Raw genomic sequence first — 19576 nt, forward strand, 5'->3', positions numbered from 1 at the left:
AAGTGAAGACCTCGTCATCAAGATGAGCAAAGGGGCATTTTGTTTGGGTTTGTTGAGTGTCACAGGTTGTGCAAACAAGACATTCACCACACAAAAGCTTTTCTTCTGCATAAATGTTACTCTTGACTCATTGGACAAAACCTAATTAATTAAGGCTTTCCTAACGGGGCAGTATTCTTTTTTTTTTTTTTTTTTTTTTTTTTTTTGCAAACAAAGTTCTTGAAAGAAGCAGAAGAAGCAGGAGGGGGGATCATTGGCTCCTTTTCACAAACCATTTCAAAAGATCTGAGAGAACACCCTTAACTAGATAACACCACTAGCAGCAAATAAATCATCTTTCATAGCACCTGGCACACTGTGTTAGGGTATCACACATCCCACCACTTCAGCTGTGGTCCGCACAGGTCTGCTGATGAGCGGGGGCTAACGAAGCGTGCCAGAAGCCGGGCTGTGACTGCTTAACCCCACTGCCACGCGGGGCCTGAGCTCGCTCCCCATGCAGCCACTCGGGCTTATTAATTGGGGCTGCAATCCACAGGAAAGTAACTGCTCTGTGGTTGTTTTCTGTTGAGCAGCTAATGCTCAGACTAAGTAAATTGACTTGAAATATCTAATTAATAAGTAAATAATAGTCCATAAAGAGCAGCTGACTCTGTCTGCTGAGATACTACAGAAATGGGGCCTCGCTTAGCAGAAGAAGTCCTAACGACCTTTTGGGGCAGTGCAAGAAATTCCCCACTAAAGATGATAGTTAGTTTTGTCCTTGCTTTTATTCTAATAACCAGTCTTGTCCTAACTGACACTAGCAGAAAGAGTGCCACACTCTTGTTTTAAGACATTTTCTGTGACTTTCATGCAGCAGAATTGGTAATTCTACAGGTTACATTAAAGGTTTTAAACAGGATTTTAAACTCAAGTATTTGGTGTCTCTGATTTCTTTTGAAGTCTGTCTCTTCAAAACTAGTAAACTGATATATATATATATGTATATATATGTATTTTAACAGGTTTTAAAGATCAGCAGCCTATGCACATCATTTTGGGGAGCAATGGTAACAGTGGTTTGAAGTAAATTATGCGTCTGTTTAACACAGAATAGGAAAAAAGAACCTACTTTAGTACTAGAATCTCAGAGAAAAGCAAAGTCCTACCAACACACCTACAAAGAGAACAATCTCCACTGAACCATACACATGCAAACGTTATAACCTTATTAAGAAATACAGCTGAACACAGGCATATTTTCTGATTCTAATTAATATATATATATTTTCTCCAGTGATTTTGTCTGATATCTCATTTTTTGTTTGCTCCTAGTTTGTGACTTTCTATGTATGTGTAAAGTATGCATATAAAGTTATCAAAGTTATACACTTATATATATTTTTCAGAGCTGAGTTACCAATTTCTGAACATACTAAATGCATAATTAATACTTGATATACATTTAATATCTCTGTGGCAGTGAATTAATTTATTTTCTATTTTTATATTACTATTTAGTACAAGCTAAACTTGAGTAAAGAAAAAATGGTATCCATCCCTAGGCGTGTCGACCAGATCTGTACCATTATAGTAGTTCAGGGGGACAGGTGGTCAACCTTCATCTCGTGAGACTCACAGCCTCACAAGAAAAAATGTAAGTCATAGGATTATTTTCTGTAACATAGTACGCATAAATATCTTGCAATTTGTTCTCAAGTATAGCTAGGAGTCTCAAGTTAACTCTTTTCTCAAAAATTTTGATGGCGAATGTAAATGAGTGGTTGTCATCCCATGTCTTGTGTCATTGGTCATCTCCTGAGTGTACACCGACACTCGGCTCAGGAATCTTCACTGACTTTGATACTGCCAAATCAATACCCTTTAGGTTATAAACTCTAAAAGAAGCCAGATATTTTTGCCTAAATTGAATGCCTAGCTTGAAAGAGCCCTTCAGAGCTGCAACACAGCTGACAATAATTCCCAAACTGCCCTACTTCTATTTCATTCTGCTTCATTTAATGTGTTTCTGGTAGGCTTTTTGATTTTTTTCTGAATGACCCTCTTTTGGTTATGCCTACAAAAGGTGAAATCAGCTGGGCAGGCACAGGAATCAGGTAAAGCATTTGCAATTCCTTCTTTTCTAATGAAACTCCTTGGGAAAATGAACCCTGAAAGGTGGTGGTGTCCTTAAAGAATGCAAATTGCAATTCTTTTATTACACTAAAATATCTTCTAAAATGGTCTGAGTCTCAAGCTAAAATATTCTGAGTCTTATGCTAGGTAAATATTCAAGGGAAAAACAAGGGTACCTATAAAGAACTTCTGAAAGAAAGTGACAAAAATAATTTAAGAGAAACTCAGAAATGCTGTAATGCTCATTTTCAATATAAATTGTAAAATATCCTATGTGGAGATATTATAACTCAATCACTATCTTGATTTATTTACCTTTGGGATGTGACTTTACAGTGTCCTTTTCTGTCCCCAGGTATGAACTATAAGTGATCATGGCAAAGACTTTATTTATTTATTTATTTATTTATTTCCAAACACTGTTTGGCTTTCACTTAAAGAAATATTTCTGTATTTTTCATGAGGCATAAACTGAAAACATAAGGTGGAGAAACAGCTGATCCTTAGCATTGGAAGTGTATGTAATTTTTAATATAAAGAGGTATTAAAGTGCCAGGCAGATGTCGCCATAATGTCTTTATCTGCAGTAAAACTTTTGTCCCCCACATCATGTGCTACGTGACCATTGAACTAGGATGTTTTGATTATGGATTTTGAAAGAATGTAATTAAGTTTCTATATATGCCTCACTGCTTTTAATGCCTTGCCCTAGAAAGTTTTTGTTTGACAATAGTGAGTAAAATAAAGTTGACTTTAATTCTGATTTTTTTTTTGTTTGTTTATAGTTAATGTAGCTTTCAGGGATTCATAAAAATATGCTTACAGTTACTCATGACTTTATTTGGATTCATAGTTTTCTCTGTATGTGCCTATATATTTTTATATTTATGAATATATTTTAAGGGGGAGAGAGAGATTTAGACAGTAGAACAGTAGAGAATGAGTACTAAATAATGTTGGTGAAGAGTGGTGGTGAATATCCATGGCCAGGTAAAATAAAAATAAGAAAGAATATCATAGCTGCCTTTCTTTTCATCAGCAGACTGTTTCCTTTATACCAAACTAGGGAGACGTAGAAGAAATTGAGGTGCCTGACAGTGCATCAGACTTTTTTTTTGATTCAATATATTTGAAAATTATATTTTGAAAGGCAAAAACATATATATATTTTATCTGTCCAAAAGAAACAAGAACATTCCATAAATACCTGCAAGTATGTAAAGATAATATAATTTTCAGTAATGGTATAATATATACTCTCTAGAAAGGCTTTTAAATAAAATTTTAAATAACGTTTTACATGGATACAGTAAGATAGTAAATATGCAGTCCATTTTATTATTTTTTTTTATTATTCTATTTTTGTTTAAGAGCCTGGTCACACTTTATTAAAATGGCTAACTAAAATATTCGCTGTAAGGCTGAGCGTTTAGTTAACTCGGTATTCATATTTTCTAAGCAATCTTTAACCAGTACTAAAGAAGAAATAAGTATTTTAGGCCTTATTTTCAATAGAGACAGCTAACTTTGTAACATTTCAGCAGGAGACTTTGTCCTATTTTTCTTGGAGTGTTAGTGTGAACAGCCTTTAATGACGTTTTGGCTGCTGTGCTGTTGGTCATCACTGGCCTACACTGGTTCACTCTGGGCAGCGTAAACTGTAAGCCTATACCATAAACTTATCTCCACAGTTCTTAAAAATATAAGGACTTTCTACTTTAATTGAATAAATAAGGTTGAAAAAGCAACCTGATTGCCACTGAGAGTTTAAAAGTCTTCAAAAAAAAAAAAAATCCTGACATTAGATTTTAATATTTCAAACCTGTATTGTAATCAATGGTATAGTTTATATATAGATATGTCATTTACTCTTGACTTTCTCTTTCATATCCAATATCTTTTCTGACTACTGTGAATTCATAGCTCAAAAAAGTTTCTTGATAACAAGATCAGCTGCTTAATTACAAGAAAACCTGTATTGGTTTGAATTTTCCATCTTTTAATTTGTATCTTTCCGTGGCATTCCTCTCCTGACTTGACACTAAGGTGCAATGCTATTTTGAGAGAACAGTGTGATTGTAGTTGTTAACCTTGATGCTGAGTTGTAAACACTATCAGGTTCGATAATTTCCCAAAGGCTGAGATCTGATGGAGCCAATTCTCAAAGATTAAAAGATATCAGGTAATTGATGATCTTTGAGGATGTTGTCTCCATAGATTCTTATTTCAGCTTCCTTTCTTGCTTCTTTAGGATATAATTTATGATTTGTCCTCAGGGGAGGAAGAAAAACAAAAGAAAACAAACAAACAAAATAAAACTGAAACAGGTGGAACTTGCACCCTTCTTTAAAAAAAAAAAAAAAAAAAAAAAAAGCCTTTGGGGTTACTTGCATCTCCAAAAATCAGTTAGTGAATATTCTGAGGCTTGTGACTCGTGCTTGTATGTGCACTTGAAAGGCTCAAATTTGGGGAGGCAATACACTGGAAGAAGGTGATGTAGAAGTAGAATTTTAACTGTCAGTTGTATTGGGTCATCTGATAGCTTTTTATGGTACTCAGGGTAGATACAAGTACCTTCTTATGCTTAATTTGAGCAACTATCCCTAGCAGGTAGTTCAATATCTCTGTCTAGAACTATTCCAACTTCAGAACAGCGCTTTAAAACACGTTTCTGACACACATCCTTTATCACAAGTGTCCAAGCATTGGGAGAGATTTGGGCTCACTGAACTGTGATGCAGCAGTACTTTGAAAGAGAAGTTTAATCAAGTTTGAATGCTTGAACAGACACAATATTTTGTGGGATTGGTGTTGTTTTAGTGTGTACCTGAATGCTTTTCCATTGCAAGAAAAACTTCTTAACAATAATGGCGCAATAAACTATTTTATTAACCATAAAGCTTGCGTGCCGTTTCTAGAAATGCATCTTTTGCCATTGAGAGTGGGAGACGAGAGAATTGCTCAGACTTGCAGCTATCTGAAGAGTATATCTAAACGTTTTTTGTTTGTTTGTTTGTTGTTTGTTTTTCTAAAAAGGGAAAAAAAAGTTAAATATTAACTTTCATATTTCATTTCCTCAGTGACAGGATTGTATTTTGGAGGAAAAGACATAGTTAAAGAAGTGCTAGTGGAATAGAAACTGGGACGTTCTGCAATTAAGAGCCTTTACCAGGCTCCTGGATAGCTATGAAAGCATATAAGAAAATCTAAATGGCTACTGTATGGCTTAGAAAAGATCCCATGAACTTGTTTTTTGCTATATTCAGACAGAGTTGCATCTACCTTTTTATCAAATATCTTCATGAATACCAGAAAAAAATCCAGGTATCCTTGCCATTAAAATGTCAAAAAATTTGCCTAAAATCAACTAATTAGAGCTTTAAATTATATTTAAAGATTGGGCTTTTCTTAACAAGCTAAAAGCACATTTACTAAGGCAAAGTTTTAAATCCTTGGTTTTGTTTGAGAGAAATATTCTGCAAGCTAACCAACTGTGGAAGTTGTGTGAATTTTGTACTTAATATTTTGCATATGTACATAAAGCTCCAAATGACCTATTTTTAAATAAAGGGCAATAATAACACCCTGTAGGAGAGCAAGACAGATCATTTTGTCAGAAATCACATGTAAAACGAGGGCCAAATTCACTTTAATCGGACCCACTGAGAACAAGTTTCAAGTCAAAGCCTTCAACTAAATTTACAGCTACAGCCGAGACTTCTAGCAGTCTGACCTGGTAGCTGGGCCAGATTAAAACAAATAAGCAAATGAAAAACTCATCTGTTGCTGTTCTAGTCTGTCAAATTACCAAGATAAAATCATTTTACTGCTGTGTTCTGAGGTGTATTTTAGAGTTAGTGAATTACTTCATAGCCTTCCTCTTAACTGCCTGGTTCCCATCAGCAAAGTCAGGCCCACCAATTAGCGCAGGCTAATTCTGCTCCTTTTTATATGTGTGCCTCCTTTGTTATGCTGCACATTGTTCACTAGTTGGTATATCTAATGACAATTAGGGAATGAGGCAGACACAAAGACTAATTTGATCACCCGGAGACCTGCCTCCCAAGATCCCTGTGTAGTCAGTGGAGACACAGCAGTACCTCCAGGGCACTCCAGCTGAGGTTTCAGCTCGCCTTCGCCCTCTAGAGAAGCCTCCTTCTTTCCATTAACTACAGGGAAAGACTGGCATCCCCAGGCAAGAGATGGCCCCTCTCAACCACGCTCCCATTTTAATAAGGGAAGTCAGCGACAGAGTTTGACTTTTGAGTTTCAGGGCAAAGGCTGCTTGTCCGCTGCAGTGGAAACGGGCCTGGTCCAGCTGCCTGATGGAGCTTATCCCAGCCCAGCTCCCGACCTGGCTCTGTAGGCACCCTGTGCCTCCAGACTCAGTAATTCCCTTTGGACACACTTCTGTGTGCTCTCGGGACACTACTGGCCTCACTGGGAGGACAGAATGAGGGAGGAATGGCAGTGGGGTGAACCTTTCACGTGAATTAAAGTCATTAAGTAACGTTGAGGGGGGCGTCTATTTCACAGACCTATTCACTGCTGTAATTATAAATGTGTGCTTTTAAAGTTTCCCTTACAGTTTGGAAAAAGCAAACAAAACCCTTAGTGCCACAAGCTGCGTGGCCACTTTTATTTCCAACTTTTAAGGGTCCAAATCCTCCTGTGCTGTCCTAGGCTAGCAAAGCAGATCTCAGCTGTCCTGTACAAGGCACCGTGCTGCAGGTCAAGGTGCCTGCCTTGAAAAGGTTCAAAGTGCCCCCACAGAATGAGCTCTCTCTTTCTTAGCACTTGGCCGGTAATACAGCTGTGAAGAGAGACAGCCAGTAAGTGGATCTAATGTCTTTTCATACCTAAAATTGCCTTGTCATCTGAGTAATGAATTCTCTGGGCTTTATGATGGAAAAGATTGCAATTGAGCTTTCTTTCGGGTAGGGTAGCGGACTAATTTGCTAAACTGCTTTCACAGCCCAGGTGTGTTGAGAACGGAACCAAAATTATTAACCTTAATACAATTTTTAAACAATTATTAAGCTAATCGGATGCAAATTAAACAAAATGAACCTATAAATATATGTGTTTTTCAAATTAGTAATTGGATTTTTTGATGATCTTTGGCTTGACATTGATAAGCTGCTTCTCATAACAGTCTAATTAGGCAATATGTAAACTTTGGCATTCGGTTCTGTCCTAGTGGCTTTTTCAAATGATGTTTGTAAAATTTGCAATTTCATATTACAGATTAAAAATTAAAAACTGCAGGAGGCTAACATTAAAATGAGAATTCATTTCATGGAAAGCCCTGTAGACAAAATTCACCCTAATAGAATTGTGCATAAGGGGCTGCAAATCATGATCTATAGTTACACAGGGGAAGGCTTGTCAAAACCAGTATTGTTGGCCTGTAGTTCTATTCACAGTATTAAACCCATCAGTGAAGTCACTTTGGGGAAAATGCGAACATTATCAAAGAACAGTAAATTAGCAAGAAATTAAAGCATATACCCTTGCATTTCCAAAACAAAAGATCCCTTCATTAAAAACCTTTCATCAGTGGTTTAATATTCATAGCAGTAATTTGCATAACTAAATCAGTTTTCACTGATGAGAGACGACCAAAGTTTTTTCACTAATTTCTTTTTTGAATGAGCTCTCTAGTTTTTTGATTAAAATTTCACACCAGTAGTTGGGCAGAATTGAATACATGACTTAACCGTATTTGTGAGTATCATCCTTTAAAACGCCAAGATAAATGTTGCTGTTGTGTAAAAAAATAGCTCGAGCTGCTTTGTTACCTTAGCAGAGCATACCCCCGCCTTTGCCTCAAATCCTGGCTCGTGCTAAATTCTGAAATTCCGAGCCTGAAATATATGGTTGTGGGGTTGGTGTTTATTAGTTTGCTCCCTGCCTTTTCATGTTCTCATACCTGTACATGTACACAGAGCAATGATCAGATCTGACAGAGCCGATCTGGTAATTAAGAGAAGTCATTAGACTACACATGCTAAGAACTTTTTAATATCTCGGAAAGTGATAGCCTTTTCCAGGTTGATTTTTTTTTTTTTTTTTTTTTTTTTTTTTTTTTTTTTTTAATATTTTGAAAAGACCAGTTCCCTTGTGAAAAGCAAGAAGGAAAGAGGAAATACACTTGCCTCAGGGAATGAAGACAGAAAGACTTTTTCAATGTGCAAAATACATGTATATTATGCTGGCTCAGGACCACATAGCCCTTACTAGAAATCAGTTCAAACATCAAGTTCGAGATATAATAAGAGCTAATTCTGTCTAAGTCACTGAGAGATTAAAGTGAGTAACCAGCTGTACAATATTTACATGTAGGTACTCTGGGCAATGATTTGTTAAACTGAAATCATTTAATTCATTTGAATTCTGACGTGGCATCAGTCACTCAACTGCATTGAGAACAGGCCAGTTACAGTTTTAGTGTTTACAGTCACATAACCTGATTTCAAGTAAATTAGTTTCAAACAAATAAATGAAATAAATGTCCATGTTCAAAAAAGATAGATTGATTAGCAGCTATGAATTTTTGTAATTTTTTTTAACTGGCTGACACTGAAGCTTAAGTTAAAGCATAAAAAGATGATTAAGTGAAAATGAAGAGGTTTGCTTATTCCCTATGCAGAAGAATGGAAAACAGCTGTAGGAAGACTTAGAAAAGTCATCATTTCTCCTTTTCTCCTCCAAAAGTTTCCGTACTGTTATTAGATCTGGAAGAGTACTTTTCTAAAATGTTTAATGCACCCTGTTTGCTCTTAATTGTCTGAAGGTGTGATCTCCCAAACTATTTCTGCTTTAACCAGTAACTTTATTTCCATAACTTTTATTTTATTTTATTTTATTTTATTTTATTTTATTTTATTTTATTTTATTTTATTTTATTTTATTTTATTTTATTTTATTTTATTTTATTTTATTTTATTTTATTATTTCAAATTACTTATACAGCAGATCTCATTACAGGTGTTTCTCTACTGCCATGCTGCTTTCTGGTCATTACTAGGAAGAAGTTATCAACCTGGGGGCTGGGGGTTAAGGTTTTGGTACTTCTGTGCCACCTCTGCATCGTGCAGAGTGTGCAGTGTGCTGGCTACCAGTCCTGGCCAAAACTTCTTGCAAGTTGGAACCGCAACTTTGTTGGCCTTGCCAGGTGTTATCACACACAGGGAAGGGTTTCCTTACCTCATTTACTATCGTGGCAAAGCATGAAACCAGCGCTAGAGCTGTTGTAGATCAGATTCACTTTTGATGTCTGTCATACCCCAGTCTCCAGTTTTCTCACCTTAGCTGAAGACAAGATTATGAGAGGGCTGTGGTGGTCTGTACGGCTGGTGGAAGTCAGTTCACATAAACCTGAAGTTAACGTATAAAAACAAATTACCAAGTAGTGAGATATTTCCATACTCACTAAATGCTTTCTTTTACATCTGCATGTCATTCAGGACCTACCCAGAACCAGGTTAAATATTTCTGTTTAGATGTTCTTCTTACCAAAAAGTAACTTAACAACTTTATGGCTAAGTCTTGTTTCCCTGTGATAAGCATGAATGAAAAGTCTTTCAGTAAGTAGACATTCTGGATGTTATAACCTAGTGCTCTTCTGCATTTAATGTAATGAATATCATTTCTATTTAGATAAAAGGATTGTACACAGGTCTAAAATCAACGTAGCAACCTGCCTCAGGAGTTGGCACTGTATAAGCAAGAGGTCTTCATTTTTTTCAGAATCTCTTTTGTCTTTTTAGGATACCAACAAATAATGTTGAGACAGATACTATCAGGCTGTTCTAAATCTGTGTCCCGTTTTGAAGAAAGTTTAGTCAATTCCTCAACAGACAACTTAGATTTATTCAGATATTTATGGTTAGTGGTGTGAATTGACTGGAGCATTTTGCTTATGTACGCTTATCACTTTCTTCAGAAAATTTAATTCCTTTGTACCAAAGTGGAAACCTTTGTGTAATCCAGCATGTATCATATCATTGGTAAAAGTTACATTTTAAAAAAAAAACACTCTGCTCTTGGACTGTTCAAAAGTATAGCTCTAAGCTTTGTCACTTCTGTTTCCTGGACTGTTTTCCTAATTTATTTCTAATTCAATGAACATATTCTGTATCACTTAAAGGGCTGCAAACTTCTGACTGCTAAAGTGATAGAAACTGGATCTCAAAAAAAATGAGAATAAACGCCTCCAATTACTATTCATACCACTCTGACAATTTTGTAAACAATTTGAAGATTTTTGTGGATTTTATTCTTCCTGGAAGTAAATTTAGGGTTAGTGAAACATACCAGAGTGTCCCTAAAGGGTATTATCTCCATACCAGCAAAGATGGGTGTTTCATGGTGTGTGTGTGTGTGTGTGTATATATATATATATATATATATATATATATATATATATATATATATATTTGTATTCTTTGGTCATTTATTTGAATAATACATTCAATTAAAAGAACTATTTCAATGTTTTCTTTCACTCAGAAATTAGCATTAATAAACATTGTCCAAATCTGAAGGAATGAGAGGTAAACAACAATTGCTTGTTTGCATTAATCAAAACTATTTGTATGAATAGTAAAATATCCCCTTCATTACTTCAAAAGTCATGCCAATAATGAACATAAAAGAATTCATGTACTATTAATTATGCATATCCTTAAAAGTGCCTTAAAAAGAAGCAAGTAGAGCCCTCTAAAATAATGAGATTATAATATCTCTGCAAAGATACAATTAAAACAGAAATCCCATTCTTTGGATCACCCCACATCTAGAATGCATAGCATCAGTTCATGTAGCACATTGTCCCATGTGATAACCTGGATATGTCTGCGATTGTCTAAGAGTCTTGATCTTGATGCTCCCAAAATTTCAGCTGAAGATATTAAAGTTATATTTTTAATTCTGTTTATGAAAATCTCATGAGGAAATTTCTGTGGGGGCAAATCCACTACATTGCCACACTGTGAGCTAAACGCTTCACTGTGTGTCCAGTGTCCAGGGAGTGTGTTTGCCTTGTGAACTTAATCACCTTCCATTCTAAGCACAAATATATTTTCTTCAAGCTTGCCCATTCTCAGGTAAATCCTTAACAGGCTCTGCATCAGAAAAGTGTAGCAAGCTTGAGCTAAACAGCCCACCAAACTCTAAACAAGTATAATAAAGTCTCTATTAAAAATAAACAACCAATTTTCCATCACCATGTTCCTTTTTAATCACGTAAAAAAAAAAAGTGAAGAACAAAAAAAAGTGCAGACAGATCTGTGTGCTTGCATAATTATACAGCTATAAGAAACTTGGATAATATAATCATGAATGCAGTTTAAAGTATATATATAATATATACATAATAATATATATAATAATAGTATAGTATATACTATAGTATATAGTATAATAATTATATAATAGTAGTATATAATAATAGCTATTATTATAGCTTACTATATAATAGTAGTAAACTACTATTATTTTGTAAGTATATAATAATAATAGCTATTAAGCTGTTATTGATTTATTACAGACTAAACTACGGATTTTATTAAAAACAGATTTAAACATAAGGTCTCCACAATTATTCTCTTTTTATAGTAATTATTTGTAAATAGTGTAGAATAACAATTTTAAAATGGAAGATGAGACATCTGGGAAGCTAACTTTACTATGTGTAAATAACTGGGTAAAATAAACTTTGTTCTAAATATTATTCTTACCTCGTTTGAGGTTTTGCTGTTATTGTAGTATCTATGGAAGTAGTGTGTCTGTAACTAGCCAAAATATTCCATACAAAACTTTTTTGTGGTTTGATTTTTTTTTTTTTTTCAATATAATATCATCTGGATTTCTAAAGAAATCCTAGTGGTAGCCCCTGACCCAAATGTACATCAAGTGCTGTTCCCCTATGGCCCTGGCCTATTTATTGCTTTCCTAACTACTTGAGTTCAAATAGGAGCTCAGAACAAAATTGAAAATGAGCTTGGGGTCTTTTTCTAGTCCCAATTTGTTCAATTCCAAAACCACTACCCAATTTAACACAATTGGCAGCGTCTGCTCAAGAGAGGGCAAAGGCTGGAATAACAGGGATGCAGAAGGGCAGGACTGAAGTGTACTGGCAAAACAGCATGGAAGAGCGTTTCCAGCACTGCGATGGCTGATGTAATTTCTCAGCTGTAGGAGCGTGACAATTAGCATGCAAAGCTGAAGAATGCAAGAGGGAAGTTTATTTTCTAATGCCTACTCACAACGTGTATTTGAGCGTGTAATGTACTCTGGCAGCAGGGCAACGGAATTATTACTCATGACCAAATATCAATGCATTGCTGTTTGCAAAAGGTATAGTAATGGTAGAAAACAGCTGATAAAGAACTGGTTTTGCATGTTATCAGTACAAACAATTCTGTTTTCCCAATTCTCTAAAGTAGAATTATGAACTGTCATGTACTTAATTAATAGGTGCTTTACTATGCAGACAAAAGATTTGTGGTTGAACCAGCAAGGTTCTGGACACCTTTACTACCCAACAAAGTCAGTGACAATTGAATGCCCAGCACCTGGCACGGCTCTGGTTTGGAGCTTAACTGGTTGCCCAGAATTGAAACATTTATTTTATTTTTATACAGAGGCATGAATTCATTTGAATGGTTTACATAAACGCCTTTTGAGAATGAAAAGAAATCATGTTAAGACAGGTAAGTAAATATTTGTCTATGAGGAAAGCTGAAAATGTAAATGAGAAGTAAAAGAAATAGGTCTTGTTCTTTTCCTAGGGAAAAATCTTGAAAAGTATAACATTAGATTACTTAAACTGCTGTTCCTAGACTAATCTTTCTAGTAACCTTCATGTACCAAGACCCATCTTTTTCCTGCTTCAAGTTATTTTCTGGCATCAGCAGTTGATTTATATTGTCTCCTGCAAGTGATTTTGTAAATAACTGACCATTAGCAGTTTAATTATTTTTGAATATACAATAAGCATACATGAAAGCTGTCCTTTTATAAACTACTCATAAAATCAAACAATTAAAATCAAAGCCCAAAGTTACAGAAGTAATAAAATCAAAGACTTAGAAGTGAAAAAACTCAAACAAGCTTTCTGATTTGTTTGAGGTATTGTTGAAGTGATACAGAAACATATGCAGAAAGAAACATTACTTTGGAACTATTTCTTTAGATTTTATTACCGTTCTCCTGACATTTTTCCCTTAGCTTCACGTGTACTTGATGTCAAGAGACACCCATTGCCCAGCGAAGCAGATGCTGAGTCTAAGCAGAAATAGAATCAAACCTTGAATAATTTTGCTTTTGAAATACTGAGCTGATCTTTTTTCATATGTGCTCTTAAGGAACACTTATTAAAAATACACATGCTTAAATGTGTGATTTATATAGATTGTATGTGAAGCTGACTTCCTCCTACAATTAATTGAGCCTATAGCTGCCTCAACTAGAAGCACTTACTCATCAGGTTAAAACAAGCAAACAGAAAAAAACAAAACAAAACAAAACAAAACCAAACAACAAACAAACAAAAACCTGTCTTCTTCCCAGATGTATATTTAAAAAAGAGACTGTAATGGGAAGATGAACTTTTCAAGGATTCACTATGAACTATATGGATACAAGTATAAGAGAATTTACAATAGATTTGGCTTTAGAAAATACGGTACAATTAAACGTGTATGAGGCATTTGTTACAACACTTTTAATTTTCTTACAAAATTGTAAAATGTGATTCTTCTTAGACTCTCTCACCTTTCTCTTTTGTCAAAGAAGTCCTCTGTTGTTGCAGGCATTTACAAGCTACTAATATTAAAATAGATTAAGAATTGCCAAGTATTTATAGTTCCTTTCTATTATTCTGAAATCCTTGTCTCACTGGGATCAGCCTACAAACAACAGGTACATTTTATCTCCTGCACTTTAATTTCTCTCTCATAATCTCCCATTTTATAGTAGATTTTTTTTTGGTTTTAGTCCTGTTAATTTAGCATCATGGGATAAAGACTGCCAGCTGCCCCTGTCAGTCCATTAGTTCCAGCACAATTCTAACAGTTTCTTCCCATGTAATTCTGCCTTGCACATGTCACCTGTACATGTTTTCAAACAAACAAACAAACAAACAAAAATAAAACAAACAAAAAAAATTGTTCCCCATATTCAGAAAACCAGAATCATGAAGTTTCTGCATCTAGAAATAGAATTTCTGATCTTTTTGTTGAATATTTCATATATCCTATAGATACTTTGAGCCTTATTAGTTCCATGCTATTTATGACACACTAAGTCAAGTTTGGCAATTCCAAAGTTGTATCAACTTCTGTAGAAAATTGGCTTGAATTTTGATAGAAAAAAAAGTGACAGAAATGTAAGGCAGATTTTGTTATGAACATAAATAATTAATAACAGTAATAATACCTGTGTGCCAACCCAGACTTAAAGCCATAGGATTCTTTGTAGTTTAACAGATTTCAAAATAGAAATATACCTAATTTTGGAAACCCGAGTTAGCTGACAACAAAGTTTGCTTTTCAAAAGAAAAGCAGTCAGCAATAACGATGGCCAAATTTTACTATTTGGCAGGGTTATTTTTTTTATTATTATTTTTTATTTTTTTCTACTAAGCTTTAAAGGGCTTTTGCTCACCTTCTTGGAAACTGAAAGATGCTAATTTGGTCACCAGAGGCCACCACGCAGCACATTGCAGTGGGGCAAACTCACCCCTGGGGTAACACCGTTGGCTGCAGTGAAACGAAAGTGGGCTGAATGCGGCACAGGGAGAGGTATGGTTAAAAATTAATAAGCAGCTGAGCAGATGCCAACGGCTGTAATGTTCAAACAAAATGTGTTCCCTTTTTCATATTAAGGTCTACATAGACGTACCCTTCATCAGCAATATCCAGGCTATCCAGGCTTTTTTTTTTTTTTTTCAGATGGAAAATCATATCATTCCTAAATGGGGAACAGTGTTCAACTTTGAGTATTGAAGTTTTGGCTTCTTGTAACTTCTGTCCTCAAAAGTTCTCGATTTACCTTCAACAAAGAGTTTCTTTTTGCCTTATTCCTTAATCAAATTGGGTATTCCTATATACTCTCTCAGGTTGGATGAAGGGTTCGGTGTATTTTTTTTTTAGAATATCCTCAAAGATATTTCTTCCCCAGAGGTTCAGCTGAGCCCAGGCCAGAAGTTTTGTACAGCTGAGGCCAGGAAACTTGTCCAAGGGGTCTGTAAAAGCCAATGGCCAAGAGGACTCTCAGGGTTTTGAGGAGAGCCGTTGCTCTTACCACTCCAGTGCAAGTGTGGGCTGGCTTAGCTACTAAAGTCCTTCAGTAAGTAACCAGGTAAGACACACTGGGAGCCCTTGTTCTTCTTCTCCAGGTGAGCAGGCATTGGTTTTTCCAACCAGACCTTCCAACCCTGAGCTGTTCCGATGGTTGCATGACCACCTATTTTTTAATAAAATTGCTTTGATATAAACTAATATATGCTTTCTTAGATGCTAGAATGCAATTTGCAATTAGTCTGTGAACGTGGTATGTGCATATATATATGTATATATATGTATATGCATATATACACATATATTTTTAATTCAACCTAAAATGCTCTGCTTCCTGGGTCTCCATAACATCCCTTAGTAAGTCTTGCCTGCAGAATGGTTTCTTAATCCCCATCCTGAAAATGTTGCACAAGCAGAAACTGTGGCTCATCACTTCCTGGTACAAGTGCCAGCAGATCTGATCCTGGGAGGAGGCAAGTCCAGGACTGCTGCCAAGCACCGTTTCCCTGTCTCAAGCCTTGGCACTGCTTTATTTCTCCTTTCCTGTGCTCATCAGCTCCAGGACCACTAGAAGGCTCAGGCAGGACTCTGGCCACATCATTTTGATAACCCAGCTCCAGACACACATTATTGATTCTAACAGCGTCGGATTTCTCGGGCTATCAATTGATCCTGTCATTCTTTCCCAAATTCCTGTTGCAGACCTACAGACAGATGTCATACCCTGTGCTTCACTTGTAGAAACCTTAACCTAAATCTTTGCCAGAGTGAATTCAGGAGAGAGAAGGAACAGAGAGCGAAGACATAGGACATCCATATGGTGGGGCTCCCTTCCTTAGAACTTAAGTGGTGAAGAAATTAATCATGTGGCTTAAAGGGTTATCGACTTTCTAAAAGGGTATCAATAATTCTTAATTGTTTATAATCTCTGTAGCAATCTTATCTTTTTCTGAGCTTGGTGTAGCTGTATCTAATATCTTTATATTGTATATCCAGCTATATGTCATATAAATTTCTGTCTGGCTGTAAACCATCTTTGTCTGTCACCCAGAGACTCTAGGTTCACATACAAATTTGCATTTGAGATTTGTGTATGTTGAAAGCATATTGCTAGGTAATTTTTTGATCATTGTTACAAACACAAAGTGTGCTGCCATCTCACCTCTCTTTATGCAGAGTTTTTTTGCAAAGTGTCTCAGGCCCTGCTTCCTCTGAGGTGCCCAGCAAAAGAGAGAAAGCATTGAAAAATTAGTAGTTTGTAATGTCCTAAGCCTATTCATGTCATTGTCATTACCTCCTTTATGATTATTTTTATCTCCTTTATGATATTTTGATTGCATGTAGTCTTTCCTGACCTTTGATTCAAGTGGACCCAAGCTTATCTTAATTCATTTTCACAAGCATCTCTAGCTTTCCTGAGTAATGCTGGTGATGTTTGGGTGTGTACTACTTCAAGGGGCACGTAATTTGCTCATATGAATACATCAGTTTGCTTATTCTTGGCAGGCTTTCCTTTCAGGACTACTTTTGGGAGAAAGCTGAGAGCTCCAGCACAAAGCCAGGCACCCTCAGAGCCTGGTTCCAAGTCTGGCTCATCCAGGTCAAAGCCTGGATGAGAAGTTCTTCAGCAGAGATGTGTTCCTTCCTCCGGGGAAGTGCCGGTTGCCTTGTCTACAGTTCAGAATAGGTCAGAGTTCAGAGAAAGAGAAAACCCAGAGCTGCAGCTGAATGGCACTGCTAATACAGTTTCTGCTTTCTATCTTTTATCCCTGCTAAATGGAATTTCTGCTAGTGGGTTTTTATTTCGGCAACAAGGGATTGAATGATAGTTGCAGTGTCCCCTCCCTAGCGTTGCTTTTAGAAGTCAATAATGGTTGAAGACTATCAGCTACGGTCACAGTGGGTATGGGTATTCATACAGAGCCTGATCTATTTGTGTTCCTCACGCAAAGGATCAGTTAGAAAAAGCGTAAGTTCTGTGAAAGGCATAATAACTCTGGCAAATTCGTCAGAAAGAGGTATTTTTGTTAGGGTGGGCAAGTGAAAGTATCCTTCGTTTCATTTTCTTTTTTTTTATTTATTTTAAGACTTGTGCAGAGTGGAATCCTGGCAAAAAGCAGTCTTGCTCTGAGGAGGAAGAGTGTAAATAGACATCAGCTGCTGTCTTGGAAGCCAGTATGGAGATGGGGCAAGTCACTGAAGTTCTCTCATTTCCCTCTTTCAACAAAAGTTTTTCATTCACACTGCATTGCTTCTTGTTTGCTAATATTTGTAAATATTTGACCTTTGCAAGTACAAATGCATAATGAATTGTTAACCTAAATATAAATGACCCCCTTTTACATACGGTATTTATTTTTTTAAATAGATATGCAAAGCATAAATGAAGTCGTGGTGACATACGCAGTATTTTCAGGCTACAGAGTCCTTCCAGAGGATCACTGTCACTTTAAATCACTTTATTCTATACAATGGTCTCGAATATTGTCAGCTAGTGATGCAGACTATGGTCTTTCTTATTAAAAAAAAAAAAAAAAAGTCACAAATTTGAAAGTGGCTGTTGTGAATAGGGACTTACTATACTCTATCAAAAATGTAATGAGTTTAACGTACCTAGTTACACAACACTCGAGTGGCTCTTCAGATTAAAGGCTGCCCAAAATACACTTTGACACAATTGACTGTAGCTGCTCCAGTCCAGTCCATCACTACAATATACTACAAATTGATTCTGAGCACATATTGAGCACACATCTCCAGAGAGGTGCACTTTGGTGCTTATTCAAAAGCAGTAGCAAAAATGAAGTATTGTACTTTTTGTGTCCAGGATATAGTTTTTGATCATTTTTAAAAAATCTATGCACTACATTGCTTTAAACATTCAAAAATATTTATCCTCAATGAGGGTGAAAATTAAATATAATTTTTAAAAATTTGTTTTAATTATTTTGTCCTCCAAAGAGCATCTCAGGAAAAATAAATAAGTACATAAATAAAATCATAGTGTTTTCACATTCACTGAAATGAGAATTAGACCAGAAAATTTCAAAGTCTTCACAACTATCCAATATCATTGCTCAGTCAGGAACTGGTCAAAGGTTCTACCTTCAGAACTAGGTACCTCTTATGGGATCTTAGCGAGGTTTCAGTTCCTATGTGTTGCATCTAAGCAGATCATGTAGTGATGGCTTAGAGAGAATGTTACTAAACTGGAGCTACGTGGCCTTGAGAACGATCTCCAAAGTGTTTTCCAGAAAAAAATGGGAGAGAAAAGCTGGGTCAAGGCTGAGATCATTTACAAGACAGGCTCACCACTGGCTATGCTTTCCTCAGCGTAATCGAAACATCTCCCCCTGTAATGTTGCTCCCATCCTTGTGTTTTGTCAGCTCCCTGTTCTTCCCCCTACACTTTGGTATCACCACTTAATGCTTTGTGTTCGTTTTGTGATTTCTTGCTCCTTAGGTCTTGAATCTTTGTGTTATATCTAGCAGGCACTAACTAACAAAACAATGTTATATAGCACTCCAGTGGTTGAAGATGGCAGAAAATAAAGCATGATCTGGAGTAAAAAGGTACTGTGAAGGGAAAAGACAAATGGAGGGGAATAGCTAAACCTGAAAAGTCCTGTCCAAGCTGCTATTTATGTGAACCTGCTAAGATCTTGTCTGATGTCTTGAAGAACACGTTAGATATCCTGAAATATAAAAAACACATTGATGTAAGGCAGGTAGAATTAAATTTTTGTGAGGAACAGAGGAGAAAAAACATGCTGTAGGGTTGTGCACAGAAATGTTGCCACATAAGAACATGTTTTATTGGTGTTGAAAATAGATAAGTCAATGTGATTGCGCTGTTCCATGTACTTTAGTGGGTTTATGTTAATTTCTACCAGATGAAGCCTGAAACTTAACTTGTTTTGGGTCTGTGGTACCTCAATGTATTAACTGTCAGATGTTGTGGCCTGCGTGTTATATAGTTTACTGATGTTTCAAGAAAATGTCGTTCAACCTCACTAGGTATTTTCCTGAGCAATCCCAGTAAAATCCCATCCAAGCAATCCCATTCAAAACACTAACAGATTTTGGTGAACACTGGTTATTGTCATAGGAATAGTTTGTGACCTTGCAATTACTGGAAAGTGGTACTTCAG

This window comes from Netta rufina (assembly GCF_964035555.1).
Source record: "Netta rufina genome assembly, chromosome: 7".
In the NCBI taxonomy this organism is placed as follows: Eukaryota; Metazoa; Chordata; class Aves; order Anseriformes; family Anatidae; genus Netta; species Netta rufina.